Raw genomic sequence first — 17,468 nt, 5'->3', positions numbered from 1 at the left:
GTGGGAAGGTGTAAAACAGCTCCTGCACATGTGTTAATGCTGTTTGACCTATTAGCTCAGGGAGCAGGGGCTGACAAAGAGTGTGAGCGGTCTGCCCCAGCAGCAAGCCTGTGACAGACACATTACAGAGCATGATGATGCCAGAATATTAGGTAACCAAGAGGATTATTCAGATGAGAATGAAGTCATTTGCATTGCAAATTAAAACAGTATTTAAAGCACAGTAACATGCCCTTCAAATAACTTCTGCTGCAGAGAAATCCCAGTTCCCCTCCCTTTTTAAAATAGTTATAAGGCGGGAAGCGCAGCACATGAAAGAGTCAGCGCTTCCACCCCGAACATCACCATCACACTGAATTATCATCGGCTCAGCCTCCTCTCTTAGATACGGCAGACTGTGTCATAATCATTTCATGGACAGTTTTGTTAGGGAACTGAACATGTGATTAATTCATTAAAATCACTCTGTTCCTCCCGCAGGTTAAATAGCTTAAAGAATCAATAAGCCCTTGCGACGAACTGTCTGGTGTTAAAATTGAGGAAGAAAGTGGCAGTGAGATGCACGGGGATACAGTGTGCCAAGACTCTGTTTGTGCGTGGGTGGTTGTGCAGACTTAATGTTATTGTGGATGTTGAAGATGATGGAAAAGGAAGAAAAACAGTGAAACGTGTCTTCTTACGTGATTTGGGTGCTCAGAGGCAGGTCAGAAGACGTTTACAGCTACGCATTTAATTGATCATATATGCTATCAGATCAGTGCTTACATTCTTAGGAGTTCATCATCTTTGTAGTTCAGAATTCCCACCATCGATATGATACAGATAAGATACAGAGATGATCAGATAACCAATGAAAAGAATGTTAGTTTATCTTTCTGGTAAAATAATAAGATACATTTTGAATCTGCATCTATCTGTACATAACATCTTCAGTGTTGCAAAGTGTTCACTGATAACATTCACTGACATGTGTTTCCCTATAAAAAGCCCTCAAGACAATCCAGTCTGACTAATTATGAAGTCAGGCTTTGTGATTAGGCATCACAGAGTACTTTGTTGAGGTGAAATAATAAAGGATGAGGTTGGTAGTATTGTATTTTACAACTTCCCTCTATGTCCTGAGCCCATTATCTGCTACCAAAAATGTAAATCTTTGAATCACAAACACTGATTTTATTAATCTATTAAAACAATACTGTAGTTTTAGAGTTCTGATGCAGTTGTTAGGGACTATTTTCACCAGCAGATGAATACACATTTGGAGCTCTGCTGAGCATTTCTGCACAAAAGTGTGTTTTGCTCATAGTCATATTTTTCACTTTCTTTCTTCCTCAGAAACTCGTGTGTGAGTCTGGCTGTGAGCTTCAGATTGTTATTATGCTGGAATGTTCCTCTTCTTTCAGCTTCTGCAGATTGGGAGTCTTTTCAGGCAGAATTTTTGCGTACCCACAGACATTGATATTGACATCTATAACTGTTGTCATCTTAACACACTTCTGCATCCCCACATCATTATACTCCCACCTCTGTGCTTCACTGTCAGGACTATGCTTTCAGTGCTGTTGTCCGACCATATTCAAACCGAATACGCTGAACCCAATATGAGTTGAAATAATTTTGGTCTTGGTCTTATCCGTGCAAAGAATATGCCCGACAATCTCTTGCTGTCAAGTTTCATCTCGCAATAATTTGCAAGAGCAAGCAAGGGTTTTGTTCTGGGATGTTGTCTGGAGAGACATTATACAGGGTGTCCCTAAAGTCTGGACACATAGGAAATCTCATTAACTATAATATTTTTGGCCTCCACAGATTAAACATGGCTTTGTTGAAAGAAGAAAGAGTTGAACTGGTATTTCTCAGTGGATGTGAAGGATGGACATATCGAAAGATAGGGTTAAGTTTAGGGTTAGGGTTAAGTTTAGGGTTAGGAAAGTAATTTTTTGGGGCTAGCATGGCAGGGATAGGCAAATCATGGTAGAATTTGACAAATTCTTTAGTTTGTGATACATTTTGTTGTCCAGAATGGGGTTTGTCCATGACACTGCCTGTTTCTTTACACTTTTTATCCACCTTTGCCACCATTGAAAAGCCAAGTGGAGTCTTCCTTGGATGACGTGCATTAAATTCATCTGCTATCTTTTGATATGTCCATCCTTTATGTTCACTATGAAGAACCAATTCAATTATTTCTTCTTTCATCAAAGCCATATTTAATCTGTGGAGGTATAGGAAAATATAGTTAATGAGATTTCCTATGTGTCCAGACTTTAGGGACACCCAGTTCACTGCCCCTCACACTGTCTAAATTGTCATGGAAGCTTTAATTTCCACTGATAACCTCTGTGCTAAATGTAAAGCATTTGCTCATCTGTTTATTCCAGCTAGATTGTGTAAGTGCTGCACTGTTGGTGGAATAGTAGAACACTGTGACTCCGATCAGTGGTACTATGGCTCATTCTGTATCTCTTGATTACTGACATTGTGTTTCTACTCATTTTCAGTTGATCACTGATCTTCCTGGATCCTTTCCAAATGTTGTAAAGTATCATAATCAGAGTTTTCAGTTCTTCTGGCAATTCTTTCTCACGTAGAGCCATGATGCTGTCATGCAGACAGACACAGCCAATAGCCAATTTAGTCTTTCAAAAGTTTTAGTTCTTCATTCGTCATAACAGGAAATACTGTAGACCTTAGAAATAAATAGAGAAGTGATGCAATTTTGAGTAATGGGCTATGTTTAGATAAATGTTGCCATTACAGTTGGATAAACCAAAAATTGTATGAATTAAATACAGTTTTCAAGTTGATAAGCACATTAGAAAAATCGATTTAACAGCACAAGCATGTATATATTAAAGGTTTGGTTTGGTGCGACACACCCTCCAATGTCCTTTCTGTAAAGCCTGACAGAGCATTTGTGCTCCTAAATTACTGCAATTCTGTATTACTGAGCAGTTATCCAAATGAACACTTGTGTTGAAATGTTTGCACTGTCCAAATGCCGCATATTTGCAGTACAGGGTTAGAATAATGCTACATTTTTTCCAATTCATACACTGTATCAGACAACTGTACAAGCAGTTGCTGTAGAAAAACATCTCACAGATTGTATGGATACAGTCAGTTCTTCACCATGGAAAACAAATGAACACCTCATCAGTTAACAAGCCATTCAAAGCTGTGAAATTTGGGAAAATAAGATAACAAAGTCTTCTCCGTTTGCTATTGTTTCCATACCACACCCAATCTCCTCCATTGTCATCAGTGGCTGCTCCTTATCTGGTTAATGAAGCATAGCAAACATCCTGATGCAATTTTTACATAAGGTTCATGGTAACAAATCAGTATGCCAGTTAAGTTCAGTCTTCCACTGAACAAGATATCTTTCATTCATTATTGATGTTGTGTGAGAGCAGCTTTCCCCTGAAGGCACACTAGGATTCCCATAGCCAGACTCAGCATCAAAGGCTTCTCTATAATCTTGTCTTCTCTTTTTCTCACCCCTCCGCTCCCTGACTCTCCACATTACATGGTCCATCTTACTCATTTACTGCTTTCCCTTGCCATACGTGTTTAATTATGCTATCACTTGTAGCAGATGATATGATAGTGGGACGAGCGGTGCATCAGCTGCTATTTGAGATCTGCTTCCTGAGAGCTGCATTTATGCATAAGAGCATTTATTGTAGCTGGATATATTGTACTGTACTGTATAGCTTACATTTGTTCACACCTGCATTACCTTACTAATACGAGGCGCACATTAACGCACTGTAGCTTAAATAGTCAGATTTGTATAGCTGTGTTAGGGTGATATTGTAACCAAACAGAGATGTCAGTTGTGTAGGAAATTATTTATGAACTGTGCCTCAGTGTTTTGACTACACCACAATTCCTGGCTTGGTTTGAGGGCTTGTGGTAATGTTGTCGCCTAAAGCAGAGCACTGAATGTGAAGCATATCTCATTGTGGCCAAAAACAATCATTTGTTCAAAGCACCTGTTCAGCACTATTAAACCAGAGTCACCGGTGATTATTCTATTCCAATTAATGAATGGAAATGTGGAACATAAGAGGCCCAAAGATCAAGCCTTGCGGAATTCCTCAAACACTCACATCATCACGAAGTAGTCCCAACACTTTTTCCAGTCTGTCCAGTAACATGCTACGACGGGCCATTCCAGTTTATAAAGAGACAGAAACTTTTACACCGTCTGTGTAAAAGTGTATAGGTGGATGTCACTCAAGGCTTTAGCATGAGCTGTCTTGCTGTGGTGGTGTCAATGATTTTACTTTAAAACAGTAGGTTTGATACTGCCATTGTTCAATAGTGCATTGTGAGTCTCTCTCAGCTGACTTAGGATGAAGACAAGGGACGCCCTGGACAGGTCACCAGTCTATCACAGAGCTACATATAGAGACAAACAATCACACTCACATTCACACCTACAGACAATTTAGAATCACCAATTAACCTCAGCATATTTTGAGTGCGGCTTCATGATTACAGACATGCTAAAGCCCCAGTGAACCACTAGCATAGCTGTAGACTCTTGTGCAGCAATGTGTAAGAAAAAAAACCTGATGCTTGGTGTGACCAGTGGGGGGGGGGGGGGGTATGATTATTTTGACAGATATTGCAGTTGTAATTGTGACCCCCCGATTTTGATGGGATTAGTAATTTCCAGATTTTTTTACATACACACACACACACCTACAAAAATCTTTTTGTAAAAAATCTGATGTGATTTTTGCTGCAGTTTGTTTCCTCACGTGTTGAATATAATTAGATTACCTCTTTAACACCACAATGCTTCATTTACAATGTTTCTCATTTTTGGTAACAATTTTACCTGTATCACAAACTTACTGCTCCTTTGATGTAAGTAATGTATTCATCCATATTGTGATTTCAACCATATGCTGACGAATTGTTCCGTCCAGCCTGAAGCCAAACACAGTTTCTGTGATGCTCCTGCCTCTACAAATGTCTGCGTCCAGCTAATCCTGGCACCACAGACACCTATTACCAGCAGAAGCTACAGCAACACTTTGATGCAGAAGTATAAATCATGCTTAATGCTTTCAGGGTTAGGAGGTCCATTACTTAGAGCAAGCCACTAAGGGTCTGTATTCACTGAAAATCTCATTATTTTCCTTGGAAAGCTTACACTTTAATCATCAGGACTTGAGCAGTTCACTGACCTCTTCCTTTCACCTAGCACTAGAAGCATTAAACTCATCTTGGGTAAAAAAGACAAAATAATAACTTTTTTTGCAGTGACAAAAGAAGCGGTCATTTATCCTCTGTAACTTACATGATGAACAATGTCTGGATCTCGGCTGAATAATAAAAAAAACTCTTGATTCTAAGTCTGCTGTTGGACAGGCTGTCCATGACTAACGCGATTGTACTGATGCTAGCACTGCCAGAGTTTGGGGTTCCATTCCCCAAAGCAAGGCACAGACACTGCCAGGGTTTCCATCCCGGTATGCAGAGAGGGAACGTCTCCAAACAATTCCTCTGTACAGCCATACATAACCTACAACATGTATTCATCATTAGAAGCAATTGCAGTCAATCTCTTTCTGACATAATGTTTAGCTAGCTGACACCTCTGCTCCTCCCCTTCATCTTGAGCTGCGTGGAGGAGAATATGTTAACTCCTCGGCAGTGTTTGTTAAGCAGCGAGAGGAGGCTCTCTGAGGGCCAGACTGGAGCTGTCGCCCCCCCTGCTCGCTGTTAGCCTCAGTGCAGTCTGGGAGCTAACACGGCAGCTCCAGCAAAAACACAGAAATGACAGAAGGAAGGGAAAAGTATTCATCATGAGGGAAATGATATGATGATGCTTGTACACTGCAGAAGTTGCTTTGGTTATGTACACAGTCAGGGCCGATTTAGTTTTTTTTTTTTATCAGATATTACTGTCTAAATGTGCTTTCCACTGCTGATATAATAGACGTTAGGCTGTTACATACATAAACAAGCAGCTGCTAATTATGCAGTTTTCCATTAGTAATTCTAAATTTATTCAACAACGCCATAACCAAGGTTTTCCTTTCACTGAACAGGCTCATCCACTTTTGAGAAAACTAAAAAAAGGCAATGATTAACACATTTTAGAAACCAACTCAAACAACAAGCATAGAGATATCATCAAAAGAAGCGAAAAAGCACTCAGAGAGCACAGAACTCTGCCAAGGCTGCTTCGTTGTTGTACTATTTCTCACAGATGAAATCTCTAAAAAAATGACTTTGCCATGAGCACAGGTGTGTGTTATGCATGTATACATTCTGCACGGGTACTGAATTGTTTGATATGTAGTGAGCGGTGGGAACTGATGGGACTCGGAAACACTCCCACAATTTAATCTTCCTTGTATCATTTCCAGCGAATAAGTCCGTGGCAGTCGATTTATTTAAGGATCGCAATCATGTGATCGTCAGCAGGCAGCTGATGTTCACTTGTTGTCATAGTTACAGTGACGCTGTAGCGCTATCTCACAATGATACAGAAATCTTTAACAAATCCGTGGATCGACCCAGCAGCCAATGTCTCATGGCGAGAACTCGAAGAAAGTTTGGTGCATCCCATTGAATTAAAGGACGTCTTATATTCCAATGTAACCGCTCAACAATGCAGGACTTGTTTTGGACCTATAGTTTCCCAATTAGTGAATGTATGGAGAGCTGCAGAGAAACTCTGTAAGATTTCTTTAAAATGGAATCTGCTCTCTCCTGTGTTCAATAATTTTGGCCTTCTCCTAGGTGGACAGCCTATTAAATTCCTGAGTTGGAGTGCTAGGGGGATTCACACCTTGGGGGACTTGTTTAATGGGAATGTTTTACGTACATTTCAAGATTTACGAGAGAGTTTTAATTTACCAGGTACTTCTTTCTTTTTTATTTGCAATTGAGATCATCTATGAAAGCCTATGGGGTCCCCTGGCAAACTCCACTTGCAATGCACCCTTTACATGAAGTATTCAGCAGTTTCAGGTCCTCTAGGGGTCTGGTATCACGGCTATACTTGTACTTGTTGGAATACAGCTATGAACCTTTGATGTTAGACACGACATGGAGGAATGACTTGCTGAATCTGGACCCAGAGTTCAGCTGGGACTCTGTCTGGGACAGTATCCCACTTACATCAAGGAATCCGGACCATCAGCAGATCCATCTGAACATTATTCATAGGACATATCTGACTCCTCGCAGACTTCACGCTATGAAGCTATTGAGTAGTCCCAACTGTACATTATGCTCTTCAAAAGCACTGGGAACTTTCTTCCATATGATGTGGGAGTGTCCTGGGGTTAGAGACTTTTGGGCTATGGTTGCGAGAGAACTCTCAACTCTTCTGGAGACTGTCATTCCCCCCTCCCCATCTGTGCTATTGTTGAATGATGTATCCCAACTTCAGTTAAGGACTATACAGAAACGTGTCTTCTTCTCTGGACTAACAGCAGCCAAGAAGTTGTTGGCCTTGAGGTGGAAGCCCCCTCACACGCTGTCATTCCGCCAATGGGCTCTCACATTTTTAGACGTTGTATACCTCGAACTATCTACTGCTCGGCTGCATGGTGCAAGGGAAGATAATGTCAATATATGGTCGCACATTGCTGAGAAGATTAAGGAGTTGGTCTGATATACCTACGGCTTTGTCACAGAATCACTTGTTATTTTTTGCTTTGTTTTTAATTTTTTACCTGTCTGCTAGTTTTTGTTGGACCTGGGTGGGTGGGAAGGGATGGGTTTTATGTTTTGTTTTCTCTGGTTAACTGTCACTATTCAAAGTGGTTGTAATCTCTGGCTCAGATTTGCAATAAATAAAGAAAACATTTGATCACAAAAAAAAACAAATCCGTGGATCCAGACTATAAGCTGCATCACTGCCAAAATCTAATCAGCTGGTTCCTGTGCCATTTCTGATCTTCCCTGATAATTTCATCTAAATCCATTTGTAAGTTTTTGAGTAATGTTGCACACAGACAGACAGACAGACAGAAAAACCAACGGCAATCGTCACATAACTCCGTCGCATTCCTTGGCAGAGTAATAAATTGAGAATCTAGTGATTATCAGTTTACACAATTAGATATTTAGCAGTTTTCTGATTGTCTATCTATCTATCTATCTATCTATCTAGAAAATCGAAAAAGACGAATATTACACAGAACAGCAATAGAAGAATGTCAGCATTGATTTTGTTGACATTTTTCCACTCTTTCCCTCCAGCTGTTGCTGCTCTCAGTCCCACCAAAATAGTGCATCACCTCTTGTGTGATATTATCAGAGATAAATAACTTGGGTAGTAAGACAAATATCACATTTTCTTTAAAAGTTTGAAATGGAATTTTAAATGGAATGATAATAGAAACATGTTTTTCGAGGAACAACTGGAATATGAAACGATAAAAATATTGTCTGAAAACAACCTCACCAGATCATTTTTGACCCACTGCATCTAAGGGTTTAAGGAATTAGGAATGCTTTCAAATAGTTTCCCTTTAATACTGGGGCTGTAACTAACTATTATTTCCTTAAATGTTTGTAACTGTATTCTGAAGCCAAAGTCATCAAATTGCCTGTTTAAATTAAATACAAAACAATACTAAATTTACTGAAACGAAAACAGAAAATCTTCACAAATAACAAGCTGGAACTGGGAAAAGTTTGCCATTTTTACTTTAGAAGTAACTTCTTTGATAAACTGATTAGCAAAACAGTCATCAGCTTTTTGTCCTTTAATCAATTAACGGACTAATCCTTGGAGCAGTGAACTAAACAGAGTATCAAACCTAACTGATCAGGTGAGCCTTTGGGTGATTTTCCTCAGATACAGTTGGAGTCGGGGCTAATTTCAGAACTGAATGTCTGCATGTTGCTGTCAGTTCTTTTGTTGACCACAGCAGCGCCTCGTAAACAGAACGTGTTTATCATCTGTTTCCCTGCAGCACGCCTCAGGTGATTGGCTGCTGCTGCTGCACTGATTCAAAGTATATCCAAATATTGTCGAGCAAATTAAGAGTTTCTATAATAGAATTTTTCGTCCTCGGGCTTGGGAAGGATATCAAGTCATTGTGAGTTAAACGGCGAAAGTTCACACGAAGTCATGAGCCACTGGTGTTTTAATTATCACTCCGACATGATTGGAATATATTATTTAAGCATATCATGGCAGAATTAATCTGTTTGGTGGCCGTGGGGCAAACATTTCTTGTTGAATTAAGCACTTTACAACAATATGACTCCAGCCTGACCTGGATTACTGTATATAGTAGAAGTAGAAACAATATGTATGCTACAGTGTTTGCAATGTAAATGTATACACTAAAAATTGAATTGGAATTATTTTTTAAACTTTTGCATGTTTATACACCACCGTTCAAAAGTTTGAGGTCACTTAAAATGTCTTTATTTTTGAAAGAAAGCAGTTTTTTTTCAAAGAAGATAGCATTAAATGAATCAGAAATACAGTGTAGACATTGTTAATGTGGTAAATGACTATTCTAGATGGAAACGGCTGATTTTTAATGGAATATCTCCATAGGGGTACAGAGGAACTTTTCCAGCAACCATCACTCCTGTGTTCTAATGCTACAGTGTGTTAGCTAATGGTGCTGAAAGGCTAATTGATGATTAGAAAACCCTTGTGCAGTTATGTTAGCACATGAATAAGAATGTGAGTTTTCATGGAAAACATGAAATTGTCTGGGTGACTCCAAACTTCTTAAAGGTAGTGTATTTTAGTCCATACACACTGGCTACCTTTGACTCAGTAAACAGTTGCTTTTTTTTTTTTTTTTTTTGCACAGCGGGACTTATCATTTGAACTGCAATAAATGCACACATATATTCACATAAATATTCACATAGTTGATGTATTTAGTGAAAATATTGTAATGTATGTAATATGTATGACTTTTCTCTGATGGTGTCTGAGTTGTATCGCCCGTGGGTGCAGATTTACTTTGAACACGGGGAGGCACATTAAGCATGGGGTCCTCGGCCCTCCCCGAGGATAGTTTAAACATCAAACACTTGATTTCCTATATTCCGTTTTTTATGCACCAATTTATTGCTTTTTTTTCTAAATCAGCCACCAAGACTATGTTGTATATAAAGTGCTGTTTATTCTTTTTTTTTTTTTTTTGTACCACTTTCTGGTGAAAATGTCTTCATTTATGTAAAGGAAACAATTCATTTAAATGATATATATGTACAGTATATATATGTTTCTCCTGGAGATAAACTTTTCACATTTAATATGAGCCCTTAAACTGATATGTGCAGAGTTTACTCTTCTGCCCTCTTTTGCTTGAGAAAGCTACATCTGTAAATGTGCACCATTTGCCACATGCACATTCCCCTGTCAGAGACATGGTTGCATCTATGAATATGTATTCTAAATACTGAGGGGAATGTGTCCCCTTTGTTCTGAACTACACCTGAATCCCCACCACATACTCTAGAAACAGGTTCTATAATGTTTTGACTCCGAGCCTGTCTATAAGGTAAGTAACAGGGTTTTATAAAGCAGTAGAATTGTACTTCTGCGTTGCAAATTCCTCAAGTAACTTGAAATTTGGGCTTGACACTTTCTTCTTGACCTTGGAAGCTGCACTCAGGTTCAGTTAATCTCCGGTCCGAGTTCTTTCAGCTGTGTCGAAGAGAAGAAGTTTGCTCAGTTGTTATGGAAATGAAAATGTTCAAAATGTATTATTCTGGGCTTTTTCGGTCCTTTCATCCATGATGGAATAAAAGGTGCTTGAATCCAGCTCTAAATGTTAGTGGGTAGTTACTAAAACAGCAATAAGACCCAAAGACAGACAGTAAACCTGGGTCTTTTAGGGGTCTTAATTCACCTAAAAATATTAGCAGCCATCAAATGACAACATTAGAATATAGACACAGTGCAGCTGTCTCTAAGTTCTTTGTTTAAACCGTATCATTTCAGTCTTCATAGTTTAATCAGTTGCATATACGTCAGGAATTTGCATCACTGAAGTAAAAGATCAACTTTGACAATTTATCTACCTTCCATCCTGTGCATTGATCTCATAGAGGAATCATGTCAGGACCTTAGTTTGTATTAAGCTCATATGTGGTCTCGTCTTCCATCACTGTTCACCAACTTTCTTGTTTGCTGGCATCACTCAGTGCGTCCTGTGCATCTTCTTCGAAGCTGGAAAACAGACTGTAGGTTCATTACTGCCACCTACTGGACTGGAGTGTGCAACAGTGCTACCAGTGTGCCAGCAATTAGGGAACTGAGAAAGGAACATTATTTTTTTTTAATGTGCTATTTTTTCTGTAGCTGATTAATCTAAATGAACACATTAAAGTCCCAACCCTAAAAATTATATTTAAAAAATGCTATAACAGAGTCAGAGGGATGTAGACTTGGAGAACCAGGCTGGATGTCTCCGGGTATGACAGCACAAAAAAGAAAAAGGAATGTAGAAAACTATTTCACTTTTCTCTTTAACCTGAGATTTAGTTGCAACGATTGTCAGGCAGCAATCAAATATTAGTTTCATAATTGATTCATCTTACACTTCTGTTCACATCATGGTTTGTTGAGTGTATAAACTGTCAGAAAAGGTTGAAAAATACCCCACTGAATATACACAATTGTCTTTTTGTCCAAAGCCCCCAATTTGGAGGGAAAATTTTGGGGCTGAAACCAGTGTGTTTTCTCAAAGAAACGATTAATCATCAAAGTTGTCAATGAAGTCCAGCTCCAGATCGCCGGATGCTGTCTGGGTGCCTGATGAAATAGAGATTCTCCTGGGGGTCACCAGGGGCCCAACAACAAATCTTTGCCCCGCGGGCCCCCTATAGGAGGTTAATCTGGCCCTGAGAAAAGTTATTTGAAGCCGACACTCTTTGACAGTACAGAGAGGTACATTCTCGCACTGCAATAAGGTTGAATGTGTTTCTTTAATGAGTCCTGAGTTTCATCCTCGGCAGACTTAAATGGGATGAGACAGAGAAGCAGCAGCGACGTGTTTGAAACTCAGCTGAGTCTCTGAGTGGAGGAGCTGCCCTTCAGAATGTCACTGATAGATCTCCTCTTATCCTTGAGAGCATTTTGCCACCTGCTGACTGTTGGTGGTAATCACATGACTGATGGCACTTTACATGAACCTCCTCATACAGTACACGCCTGGTGCAGCAATGCAAGCTGTGTTATCCACGATTAAAAAGTCACATTTGGAGAGAAAAAAAAATAATCCACGATGACAAATGTAAGGAGATGTTTTCTGTGTTGATACTGAGCTTTAAAATAGAAGGGAAAAATCCTGTGAAAAGAGGAAAGGGATACACACATCTGACTAATGTAAATCCTGGGAAAATGAAAATGTATGGAATGATTAAAAGGCTTTGATTTGGAGGCGAGGCTCAACATGAAAGCGCTGAAGAAACATTGCTGATGGAATTAAACACATTATTAATGTAGGCTTACTTCAGGCTATTGCATCTCTGAGGTTCATCCTTTGATATCTTCCTCAGTCATTAATATTGCATAGTGTAGCTGAAGTCTTAATCAGCCTCCAACACTATACTGTATATAAAGCACCTTTTATCGGAAAAAAAAAATCTGGGGCAAAGATTTCTCACAGAAATTAGTTGCAGACAATATCAAGCCAGCCGTCATTTAAAGCACAAACTGCCATTGACTTTGAAATTCCCATAGACAGCATGCCACTCTGCCGTGGCTCCGCTTCCCCCCGTGATGGCATTTCACAGAGGACAATGCTGCGGTGCGCATACAAGTGGGTTAATTAAAAGATTCATAAGTCAATCAGAGAACATTAACATACTCGAGAGCGGTTTCAATGCACAGGGTTCAGCGAGAGAAAACATCAAAGGGTTTAAACTGCAGGCATGAAAGGCATGGGGAATGAGCTTTGAAAAGGAGCTGCTGCCAGAGGCTGCAGGAGCTCAGGTACCAGGGAGCCCCCAGACCCCCACAGCAGGAGGGGCAGGACAGCAGCTCACACTGTTATGTCTTGCTTTCGTTATCACCCTCTGTGTTTATGGATCAAGTTGCCATATTTGCACGCAGTTGTAATGTGATGCCATGTATCTGATTAAGTCGCTGTTTCTGCTGGATATGCGTAAATTCATGCGTAAATTGCAGCTTTTTTTGATGAAAACCTGCACTTGTAAAACACTTTGACATACAAGAGATGCATGTGCAAAGAGGTTTGATATATGCGTGATACGTTCAGCTGCACATGTTTTTTTTTTAATTATTATCAAATGCAAGCAGAAATGCAGCCTTGCACCTCCACCTGACGGCCCATCTCACACCGGTCATCTCTGGGCTGCAACAAGTGCCATTACATCCACCAGCATCCAAACTGAGTCCAGCGTCCCACACACACCACCCTGACGATCAGCAGCAGCATCCCAAGTCAGAATCATGGCCACTAAATGCAAACTCCAGGGCTAAAGGACGCTGTGACTCCATGTGTGCGGCTCCATCACTTCCCCAGACGCGCCAAAACAAACCCTCCCAGGTGCCTGGATGAGCGTCATCCTCTGACCCACTTCACCGCTGCAGCATATTGCACACAACTTTTCTCATGCATTTACTTATTTATTTATTTTTAATGTCACTGAAATTCAACATCATCCACTGCAGAATTCCATCCAGACATGAAAGCATGGAAGAAACTTACCCACATCCCGCAGCCGCTCTTTACATCCTCATGTCAAACGCGCATCCTATAGTTGACGCTCCTCGCCCTCAGCAGATAACCTTTGCCAGGCGAGCAGGGAGGGAGGAGAGCCGCCGTTATTTCCTCTCGGTGGGGGGAGGCAAGGTGAAGTCCTTTTGGTACCGGGCACCCGACCTGACGGCGCGCAGCCGCTGCTCTCACACGGAGCTCTGTGTTATTTCTAACGGGCGCGCTACCGCAACATGGCAACACGGGGTCTAACCCAGCGCGAGGGAGCTCCCGTTAAACTGACACCGTTAACCACATGACACGAGCATTTAGGTGGCGCTTCTACCCGCACAGAAACACTTCATCCTCCCCGATGACTTCAGAGGGGAGCAGAACCCCTGCTGCGGAGGTCTGTGGCAAATCTCTGGAAATACATGCGCTTCACAGTGTATGTGAAAATAGAGAGAACACGGCATTAAGTACAGAATCCTGGAAGAGTTATTTAAATTTAGACTACCAGTCAAAACTTTCTCGTTCAGTGGTTTTTATTTAATTATTTTATACACTGTAGATGAATACTGAAGACATGAGAACTATAAAAGAATACATAGAATTATGTCATAAACATAAAAGTGTTCATCTGCAGTATGAATCTGCAATGTAGAATATAATACAAATGAAGAAAAAGCATTGAATGAGAAGGTGTGTCCAAATTTTTTACTGGTAGTGTAAGTAAAACTTGATTAAAATTTATTCTCAACTTCTACATTTCCTTCCATTTTCCCACTACATCAAAATGAGTGAGAATAACAGCCAATCACCTGTTCAGCCTCACCTTTCACTGAAATATGAGCTTCTTGGAATGCTTTGTGAATGCTGAATTGTAGAGTGCCTCCTAAAGATTAATAAAATGCATATATTATGATCATGTATCATCTTTTGCTCTGACATTTATTCATTTTATTTACCTTTATTTAACCAAACATCCCATTAAGGTTAGAGATCTTGTTTAGGTAGCAGCCATACAAAATTTTAAAGTTTTATAAAACAGATACATGATCCATGAATAAAAAATAAACAGTGAAAACAATAAACAGATTGACAGCTATTCAAAGACAGTGATCTCTTAGGAAAAAACACTGATATTCCTCCTTCACTGTATTCTTTATGATGCTCTTAAACTCATTAATGGATATGAATGTTTCTAGTTTAAGAGTGTTTTGAAGATTATTCCATAACGGTGGTGCATGATGGGAGAACGCTGTCCAGCCAAAGTCTGTTAGAGTCCAGGGAACATTCAGAAGCAACCACTTGGAGGTGCAGATGGTAACTGCTAGAACTGAAAGTGAGAAGGGCGCTGAGGTATTGTGGGAGTTTGACCAGTATAGCTTTGTAGATGAACATAGAACAGTTTTGTGGTCTGCAAATGCTTAGTGATGTCCAGACAACCAGATCATAAAGAATACAGAGGTAAGTGAGAGACTTTGCATTTGAAATGAAACACAGTGAAGCATGCTGCTGAATCAAGTCGTGGAGGAGGCTGCATGGCTGTACAGTAGATCACCATAATTAATCACAGGTAGAAACATATGAGAACATTTAAAATGAAAACATTTCAAAAGGAAATTTAGGGTTCTTTTTTTATTTTGCCAACAAGACATAAACTAAAGACATGTCAAGCAAATTTCACACTCACACTGTCTGAGCACACTGATTATTTTTTTTCTGACTTTCTGTCACTCTACATGGCAAAGGACCCCAACGATCATTTATTTGTGCTTTCACTCCACTGAGCTCAGAGGGATTTGGTCAGCTGAAGCTTGTACGACCTCTGACCTTTGTGTCAAGAAGCTATCAGGGATCCTGGAGGCTCAGCTCTGTTTCATTAGAGCGGAAGTGTTACTACAGAGACTGGAAAGCATCACATCACTGGCGCTAGAGATTTCACTTTTTCTTTTCATTTTCTTTTTTCTTTTTAATGTTGCATAAAATAAATGTACACTTCTGTTTAAAGGTTTGGGGTCACCCAGACAATTTCATGTTTTCCATGAAAGCTCACACTGTTATTCATGGGCTAACATAATTGCACAAGAGTTTTCTAATCATCAATTAACCTTCAAACACCATGAACTAACACAACTGTAGCATTAGAACACCTTGCTGGAAATGTTCCTCTGTACCCCTATGTAGATATTCCATTAAAAATCAGCAGTTTCCAACTAGAATAGTCATTTACCACGATTAACAATGTCTAGTCTGGATTTCTAATAAATGTAATATTGTTGTCATTGGAAAAAAAATGCTAAGACATTTCTAAGTGACCCCAAATATTTGAACAGTACTGCAAATCAGTCACTCTTATCGCTTTCTCTAGAGCAGAAACTTATCTGGTGATTACAGCTATTTTACGGCTATTATACACACTGAGATGCTTCATGTAGAACAAATCTGAGGTGTAGTGGTAATAAGAAATTGACACTTTGCTTGTTAAAAAAAACCCCACCCTTTAATAACCTCTGTGTAAGGTAAGGTGCTATGTAAATAGGACTTGCTTGCTGTTGCCCTCTGGGTAGTTTTGTTTTCTGGCGCTGCTCAGCTAAAAATGTGACTTTTATCTGATTGGACACTTTTCTCTCTTGTAGACTTGAAGAAATGTGCGAAGCATTAAAAGTGATGATAATTTGTCAAATTCATTTAAATGTCTTTAGGAGATACAAAGATTTCAACAAGTCCTCAAATTCATACGACCGCATTCGGTCCATGGTAACGTGCACTGGAATACGACCCATGAGAGCGTATTTTACGTTAGCGCCCCTACGGGGAAAAGGAAACACATTACGGGATTTAATTTCGAGAAACGGCTTTTTCCCTCGTGAAACGGCTTTTTCCTCACTTCCCAGCACAGGTTTAGGGTTATGCTTAGGGTTAGGGTGAGGGAAAGGGATAGTGTTACATAAAAGTTTGTTCATCTGGTGACGTTTCACCTGTGACACCGGCAAGTGTCGATATTTTACTCAAACCGCCAGAGGTCGCATAGTCAAAACGTAACACTCGGTCGTAATACGGGCGTGTACAGACGACCTATGTAGTCGTTTTGGTTTGAGGACAGGCTGAAAGATTTAGTTTGCATTAGCACAGACATAAAGCTGGAAAACTCCTATCAGAACAATGTCAACATCAAGAAGGTAAATTATCTCATTACATGGCTTACTGTTTGGTCACATCAAAATTAAAGACATTCCTTCATATCCAGTGGGATAATTTACATTATACTGGAGTACTGAGGGCTGCACAGTGGCCCACTGGGGTAGCACCGTCGCCTCTGACGTGGAAGCTAAGTCAAACGTTTAAAAAGCTTCTTTAAAGATCTTCCAAAAATCAGAAGAAGTCAGCATTCGAGGGCAGCAAGATTTATTTCAACCCAGGAGCATTCCGAGAGGTGATTCATTCCCGTCAAGAAACCAGCGCTACTGAGCTGTGCATCGTCTTTTATGCCACGAGAGTTGGCCGTTATTTCCATGTCTGTATAGCGTATATTATTGGAAGTGACAGTTTTAGACAGCATTACACTTTTCTAAACCTGTTGGTCAGATCTTGACATCAGATTATCAGATTATTTTACCTCTAGATCACAACACTACAGAGGACAAGCACACTAGGTTGTTATTAAGTCATGCTTTACAGAGAGACATGTTCAGATTTTTGTCCTTGTTATGTCGTGCAGTTTCTTTTGTGTGTGTGTGTGTGTGTGTGTGTAGTGTGTGTGTGTTGTGTGTGTGTGTGTGT

General features: G+C 39.9%; 1 protein-coding gene and 1 long non-coding RNA gene across 3 annotated transcripts in view; both read right to left on the bottom strand.

Moving 5' to 3' along the window:
• The window catches only part of LOC110949715 (retinoic acid receptor beta), a 245,840-nt gene extending 231,761 nt beyond the window's left edge, over positions 1-14,079 (bottom strand). The window contains exon 1 of the mRNA XM_051955798.1: positions 13,695-14,079. The gene's annotated coding sequence lies outside the window, so the exon portion shown is untranslated. The remainder of the gene's footprint in view (positions 1-13,694) is intronic.
• The window catches only part of LOC127536169 (uncharacterized), a 358,454-nt gene that overhangs the window by 271,104 nt on the left and 69,882 nt on the right, over positions 1-17,468 (bottom strand). The gene's annotated exons all lie outside the window — the stretch shown is intronic.

The sequence above is a fragment of the Acanthochromis polyacanthus genome, chromosome 11 (assembly GCF_021347895.1).
Source record: "Acanthochromis polyacanthus isolate Apoly-LR-REF ecotype Palm Island chromosome 11, KAUST_Apoly_ChrSc, whole genome shotgun sequence".
NCBI classification, from domain to species: Eukaryota; Metazoa; Chordata; class Actinopteri; family Pomacentridae; genus Acanthochromis; species Acanthochromis polyacanthus.
This window is presented reverse-complemented; position numbering and strand designations above follow the sequence as displayed.